Here is a 7,960-nt window from a genome sequence, read left to right as displayed (position 1 = left end):
CCCCCCCCCCCCGTGTATCTACCTATCTATCTGGGAAATATCCTAACTGGGTGAAATGCTGAAAAGCTACCAAAAAGCAAAAGCACACTTTCTTAACTTTTAAATTGAAGTTGATTAAATATTTAGAGTGGATTGTAAACTTATTTAATTCTATCACCACCACCCTTTGTAGGAAACGTGCACTAAGGAGAGGTTCAGAAAAATAGCAACAAGGATGGAAATGGGCAAGGCATTTTCAGAGATGCTAACAAATGCAGGAAGTCCCGCACAATTAAAAACACTTGAGAAATGTGCTTTTTGTCATACTCAGAAATCCCCCTCCTCCCCTTTATTTAGCTCTTCATAAACGTTTTAGTGCTGAGAAATTTGAAAGGCTTGTAGTTGTTTTAACCATGGTGAACATAGCAAAGAAATTCACCCAGGAGACATCTCTGCTCACTTTGGGTTTCAGTAATGATTTCTAAGCAAGATGACATGAAGATTACCATGAGGTGAGGGAGGAGGCTGCAAATTGCTGAATGACGTGAAGAACTAGGCCCCTTTATGACGTGTGGACTTCAACTCCCAGAATTCCTAAGCCAGCCACACTGACTCAAGAATTCTGGGAGTTGAAATCCAGAGGTCCTAAAAGGACCATAACTCTCCACTGTTCTAGGAAACCAGGTCACTCAGCAAATTGATCTCTTCTGTTCACTTTGGGCTTCAATATCAATTTCTGACATGAAGATTACCATGGGGTGAGGCAGGAGGCTGCAATTTGCTAAGTGACCCAATTCCCTAGAGCAGAGGTGGGGAACTATGGTTCTTTTATGAACTGTGGAATTTTATGAACACCCAGAATTCCTGAGCCACTTTCTACCATTAGTCTGCTGATCAATGACCAGATTTGCCATCAAACCTTGCAGATAAAACTCCCAAGGCATGGGTTTATGAGATTCCACAAAGAGTATGCTTCCAGTAAATCAGAAAGATGTGGTTCTTGACTCATTAGCATAGATAACATGCTTTAAAGGCCACTATAAAGTTGACTGGGCCCTCTGGTGTAAAGTAACTCTTCCAGGGAGATAGAATAGCTTTGAATTATCCATTGAAACCTAAAATAGCTTTCATTCTGCATTTTAAAGGACATGTGGTAAATGGGTGTGTTCCTCCCATTAATATAAAGCAAAAACAAAAATGTTATCTGTAAACTAATTATGTCTCCCATTCAAGTGAAAAGTAAAATGCATGTGGAATAGTGAACTGTTTGATGTAAATGCTCTTTGCATCAGAGCAAAAAGTGGGAAAGCAGCACCCTCTGAAGTCTTTAACACAAAATGGAAAACCAGAACAAATACAGATCTTTGGGATTTGTCTTAATTGTTTAATACATATTGGGGCACAATTAAGCTGTCTTTTTTAATTCAGGTTTTTAAGATGAAGCCACAGAAAAGCAAACCCACTGAATTTTGTCTGATGTAAGAGGTACATGCTCATGTAACTAAATTTATTTAAGCATATGCTTGTGTGAATGTAATTATTTTAACTTTTCCTTACAAAGTATCTATATCAGGGGTGTCAAACTCAATTTCATTGAGGGCTGCATCAGCATTGTGGGTTGCCCTTGGGGGACCGGGTAGGTGTGACCAGGGTGGGTGCAGCCTACTGGATGGGCGTGGATGGGAGTGTGTGTGGCCTACTGAGTGGGCATGGCCAGCTCTACATCGTTCCCGTCAAGGGTGGCTGTGGGGGCCTGGGCAGGAGTGGGACAGATCTGAGGGTCTCTGGCAGAAGGGGGTGGGACCGGGGCAATTGCCAAGGCATGGTCCACTGGAGGAGCCTCACTGTGGGCCCCTTCCCTCAGTTTCCAGGATGGGTTTGCGGGCCACATGAAACCACTTCGCCGGCCGCATCCGGCCCCCAGGCCTTGTATTTGATCTACATGCATGAATCGTTTTGTTCCCACATCTATATCAACAGGCCCCAAGCACCTACGTACATACACACACAAAATTAGAGGCGCTTTTATAGGTAGTCTTCAATAACTTGTTGCTAAGCAAAGCAGTTAAGTGAGTCACACCCAATTTTACCATTTTTTTGCCATGGTTATCAAGTGAATCATACAGTAATTAAGCAAATTCAGTCAAAAGCAGCTCCAAAATTTTTCAGGTCTTTTCAAAGTCGTAAATTACCTCTAAATCCTGCCTTTTCTACGGAAAAATGACTTAACTTCAAATCCCATAATTCCCTAGCCAGTGTCCTGGAATTCTGAGACTTGAAGTTCACACATTTTAAAAATTGCTAAGGATGAGAAACATCACATTAGGTGAACTTTAATCATTGATGTAGATGTTGACAAATTAATCTTGACCTACCTTGAGGGGCAAAATCTTGTGAAGGAGAGCTAAATTTTCTAGAATACATTTAAATAATACCTACTTATAAGCAAAGATGGGAATTTGGAAAGCAATAAATTGTGAATATCAGCATTAGACAAGAGAAACTTTTCAGCTAAGAGACAACTGAATATTTGTGACTTGTGTACTAGGAAGATCACAAATCTGATGTGTCTATGCTTATGAAAAATTAAAAGTTGTTGGATTGCTGTGCAGTAGATTTTTGTATATTATTAAACCACTCTTAAGTCTTCCATCAAAGGCAGGGTATAAAATTCAAATTGTATAAGGGAAAGCCAATATTAACTATCCTTATACAGCTGTTTTAGAATTAGACAAACTGAAGTTTGCTACTTCATTAAGGAGGCGTTTAACATTGCATTCACTAAGGCTGGAACAAACACTAAGGATGCATTTAACTCAGTCCAATGCTTGACTCACCTTATAATCCACTCTGATTGCATTGGCTGCATGTATGTAAAAACATACCAGGTCTTATTTTGCTAACTTCTTTGTGAACATGAATGGCAATTAAGTTCCAATCATCCTCATACCCAGAGGGCTGGTTACAACATCTACACTCTCAGCAAGTGTACCATATTACCCAATGCAGCATATGACTAGTGCAGAGCACAAGCACACATGTTCTTCTAGGAACACAAATAGTCCAACCTTTGGGTATCTGCCATGCAGTGTGACAAGCTGGCTCATCAGGAGACAAAAAGCAGGAAACCTTTCTCAAGTCACCTGGGCAAACTTGACGCCTGTCTATAAGTTGCCCAATATGAGATGGGTAGCTATATAAATTGGAATAAATGTTATCTCTCAACCTTGACTATCAATGATCTACAACAGGACACCACTCCAGCTTAATATGCAAATACTGTCCTTTCAATATTCCCTCCTACAGTTCTTGGTTACTAGCTACGTGTGCTGTATTAGCTATGTAACCCAAAAGAGAGCTCGTTGTATACACAGATTCAGATACTGAGTTGGCACCGGGGAAAGCAAAGTTCTAGCCCACTTTTTCCAGAAGCTCAATGGTTGACTTTGGGCCAATCATTCTCAGTCTAACATACAACACTCAATGCTGTGGGAGAAAATGAAAGTTTCTTGAGCTCCTGAATGAAAGATATAAATCTAATAAATTTAAGAAACGAGAGATCATTTTTACTTGTTCCAGTTACCTGGTGATGTCATAAATCTGTAGGTGTACAACAGCACAAACTGTCCTACCAAGATACACCCTTTGTTAACTATCCCAACAAACTACTACATACCCTGCTCATACAGGGCCAGTTGTGAACCCATGAACTGAGAGACTGTCTCTGTAGAGAAGAAAAACTGTTTTTGTTCTATCACTGAGGATTCATACCAGTTAATGTTGCTACAGTGCAAATAATGTATTTATTGAGCATTAGCACTACTGAATTTAAATTATTTTCCAGCCAGTCAATCTCACGCTGCTCTTGTAAGCATCACATGGCAGTTGGGAATCTGTTAAAGAAGAAAAAATGTTCAGTATGGGTTTAAGGCAGCAGAATTGAATAAAAACCCTAAATCCTTTCCACTAACAACTTAGTGCTCAATTCCCATATGCATGGCTCATTCAAGCAGTTTGTTGAATTATACACATCAGCTTTGTTTACAGATCAAGTTTGTCTAAAAACAGTACAAAAAGTAGTTTAGCAAAATATCTCAGCCCAGGTTATGTGCAGTGCTAGAGTTATTATAGATCACTAAGAGAAAAAGCACCATTATCTATATGCTTCCCTCCATGATGAGATACGGTAGCCCATCAAACATACAGTGGATACTTTACAGATATAATGTACATTTGTTCCAAAGTAATTATATAAATAAGGTATGAACATTTGTATGCTAAGTAAAACAAACCTTTCTGGAGTAGCAATCACAGCAAAATGTGATGCAGCTTCTTTTATCACCAGCGCTTCAAGCTAAGCACAACACTCCTGAAAAACAAGCCACATGAATTAAGATTTACATCTGGCTCCAAATATAAAATGTGCAACATGAAGACTTGGGCATCAGTAGAATCAGACATGCTTGATCAGCATAGTCGATACGACGTTAACAAAAGTCATCATACTCCACTGAGCTACATGTTTTGCAGTCCCTTTGTCTTAAGAGTACTTGACTTTCAAGCACACTTGATAGGAGACAATCACATAGAATAGCTGTTATATTTTGATTCTTTCAATTACAGTCTGATTAAATTCTGTGGCATTTTTAAAAACCATACAACTCTGGCAACTGCAGTCAAGCTCCTAGATCAAAGTAGCACAATTCACTTTATAACTGAGGTTATTTTATATGCAACACTGCACTTCCGGTTCCGGTTCGCGGCGTCACTAGTCGCACGGGGAGACTTGTCTCCTCGTCGGCTAGCTTTCCCTTCGTCGGCGGACCCTTATACGGGTCCAAAGTCGCCCTGGAGGGTGCGACTTCCGTCGAGGAGGCCCCTATCCGGCTGCAGAGGAGCGGCGGCTCCTCCAGCTGTCCGGACGATCTCCGAGGGCCGGTGAAGAAGAAGATCGGCCGATAGTGGGATTACTTTTAATAAGTACATTTAATAACAACACAAAACAATTTTTTTACCTTTATATTTCCTGGATGCGCTTGAAACAGCCAGCTCCATTTTTCTTAGGTTTACATGACTCCTTTTTTTCATACATCTAGTACAAAAGTTCTGCTATTTCTTCATTGATTCATTTGAATCCTAAAATGACACAAGACCTAGCAATTACATTATTGGCTAGTCTTCCTGAAGAATAAGCAAGCACCCCAGCTGATGTATCAGACAAGAACTGGCTAATACAGTAAGGTCAACAGTATCGCTCTGATGGGGAAAAAAGCTTTAGTCATCATACACATCAGCTCTAAAGACACACCAGAGAAGGGAGGATTTTCAGGGTATTTGCAACCATAACTGTAACTTCCTTGTTTCGAAGTTTNCTGGATAGTGGGATTACTTTTAATAAGTACATTTAATAACAACACCAAACAATTTTTTTACCTTTATATTTCCTGGATGCGCTTGAAACAGCCAGCTCCATTTTTCTTAGGTTTACATGACTCCTTTTTTCCCAGAGATCTAGTACAAAAGTTCTGCTATTTCTTCATTGATTCATTTGAATCCTAAAATGACACAAGACCTAGCAATTACATTATAGGCTAGTCTGCCTGAAGAATAAGCAAGCACCCCAGCTGATGAATCAGACAAGAACTGGCTAATACAGTAAGATCAACAGTATCGCTCTGATGGGGAAAAAAGCTTTAGTCATCATACACATCAGCTCTAAAGACACACCAGAGAAGGGAGGATTTTCAGAGTATTTGCAACCATAACTGTAACTTCCTTGTTTCGAAGTTTTCCCCGCTCCTAGTAGTAGCACAATTCACTTTATAACCGAGGTTATTTTATTTGCAACACTGCACCAGTTTAGTACAATATGAGCCCCAGGCTCTTTAATTTCTTACTCTTTTTCTTATGTGTAAATTAAAGCTTTGCTTTCAGTGAATGCCGTATGGTTCTTACCAGGTGCAAGCTTACACAAATTCTAAGCAGTTTAAATCAAGAGTGGGAAACTTCCCTGGTACTGCCCATACTGACTGGAGCTAATGAGTTTAAAGCCCAGGCATCTGGAATACATGACATTGCCAAAACTATGGACAGTTCAAACAAGCCACAACCAAACTGGCTTGTATCCTTCTCTATTTACTGCTAGTTATCAGCATAGAACATTTAAGGAAAAAACGTTGAATAATGATTTTCTTGGAACTGTCTTTTCAGTCAATTTGCAATAAATGCATTCACCTCAGCAGCTTTATGAATCAATTTCATCAACCTCGACTAGAATTTCCAAGTTTTCCACCCACATTTTCTCAAAGTGCATTGATCCATTGAAAATTTTAAAAAATTTGACTTCAACTTGAAGCTTTTAATATTACCTCTCATTCTTTAACCCCAAAGAAAAGTGGTGCAACCTTTCCAAAATCTTTAAAAGAAGGTTGACCAGATAATTCTCATACTGCACATTTTAGTCTTTATCCGTAAAGTTGTGTTATCCCATGAGCTCCTGGGAGAGGCAGAATTTGCTCCAGGATGTTCTACGGTACAGTCTCCAACAAAGTCATTATATAGAGAAATGCAAAGCATTTGATTCCAAAGAACTCCAATATGCTGTTATTTCCTCTAGGACCAAATCAACCCAACCATTCTGGTTTTAAAATGTTCTAGAACTAAATTGTTTGGACAACCACAAGTCAGAACATTCAGATCAGCAGTGCCCAGGAGGGACATGTAACATTTCAGAGTCCTTCTGAATATTCCATTTAGCAAACTGGATAGTGGGATTACTTTTAATAAGTACATTTAATAACAACACCAAACAATTTTTTTACCTTTATATTTCCTGGATGCGCTTGAAACAGCCAGCTCCATTTTTCTTAGGTTTACATGACTCCTTTTTTCCCAGAGATCTAGTACAAAAGTTCTGCTATTTCTTCATTGATTCATTTGAATCCTNAGTAAATTAAAGCTTTGCTTTCAACGAATGCCATATGGTTCTTACCAGGTGCAAGCTTACACAAATTCTAAGCAGTTTAAATCAAGAGTGGGAAACTTCCCTGGTAGTGCCCATACAGACTGGAGCTAATGAGTTTAAACCCCAGGCATCTGGAATACATCACATTGCCAAAACTATGGACAGTTCAAACAAGCCACAACCAAACTGGCTTGTATCCTTCTCCATTTACTGCTACAGTTATCAGCACAGAACATTTAAGGAAAAAACATTGAATAATGATTTTCTTGGAACTGTCTTTTCAGTCAATTTGCTATAAATGCATTCACCTCAGCAGCTTTATGAATCAATTTCATCAATCTCGACTAGAATTTCCAAGTTTTCCACCCACATTTTCTCAAAGTGCATTGATCCATTGAAAATTTTAAAAAAATTGACTTCAACTTGAAGCTTTTAATATTACCTCTAATTCTTTAACCCCAAAGAAAAGTGGTGCAACCTTTCCAAAATCTTTAAAACAAGGTTGAGCAGATAACTCATACTGCACATTTTAGTCTTTATCCATAAAGTTGTGTTATCCCATGAGCTCCTGGGAGAGGCAGAATTTGCTCCAGGATGATCTATGGTACAGTCTCCAACAAAGTCATTATATAGAGAAATGCAAAGCATTTGATTCCAAAGAACTCCAATATGCTGTTGTTTCCTCTAGGACCAAATCAACCCAACCATTCTGGTTTTAAAATGTTCTAGAACTAAATTGTCTGGACAACCACGGGTCAGAACATTCAGATCAGCATTGCCCAGGAGGGAAATGTAACATTTCAGAGTCCTTCTGAATGTTCCATTTAGCAAACTGGATAGTGGGATTACTTTTAATAAGTACATTTAATAACAACACCAAACAATTTTTTTACCTTTATATTTCCTGGATGCGCTTGAAACAGCCAGCTCCATTTTTCTTAGGTTTACATGACTCCTTTTTTCCCAGAGATCTAGTACAAAAGTTCTGCTATTTCTTCATTGATTCATTTGAATCCT

General features: G+C 39.0%; 1 long non-coding RNA gene and 2 other non-coding genes across 3 annotated transcripts in view; all 3 read right to left on the bottom strand.

Annotated features, from left to right (window-relative positions):
- Positions 1–7,960, bottom strand: part of LOC107293643 — a 17,179-nt gene that overhangs the window by 4,030 nt on the left and 5,189 nt on the right. The window contains exons 4-9 of the long non-coding RNA XR_001549030.1: positions 7,837–7,958; positions 6,801–6,922; positions 5,413–5,534; positions 4,995–5,115; positions 4,272–4,348; positions 3,751–3,872 (exon numbers count right to left, since the gene is read on the bottom strand). This is a non-coding gene — a long non-coding RNA (uncharacterized LOC107293643). The remainder of the gene's footprint in view (positions 1–3,750; positions 3,873–4,271; positions 4,349–4,994; positions 5,116–5,412; positions 5,535–6,800; positions 6,923–7,836; positions 7,959–7,960) is intronic.
- LOC114923040 lies at positions 5,184–5,274 on the bottom strand. Its single transcript, XR_003810558.1, has one exon. It is a non-coding gene; the product is annotated as a small nucleolar SNORD12/SNORD106 (small nucleolar RNA).
- Positions 5,603–5,693, bottom strand: LOC114923041. The gene has a single exon (XR_003810559.1). It is a non-coding gene; the product is annotated as a small nucleolar SNORD12/SNORD106 (small nucleolar RNA).

The sequence above is a fragment of the Protobothrops mucrosquamatus genome, unplaced genomic scaffold, assembly GCF_001527695.2.
Source record: "Protobothrops mucrosquamatus isolate PMUCROS unplaced genomic scaffold, P.Mucros_1.0 scaffold1678, whole genome shotgun sequence".
NCBI classification, from domain to species: Eukaryota; Metazoa; Chordata; class Lepidosauria; order Squamata; family Viperidae; genus Protobothrops; species Protobothrops mucrosquamatus.
Note: the sequence above shows the minus strand (reverse complement) of the source record. Positions and strands in the feature narration are given on the sequence as shown.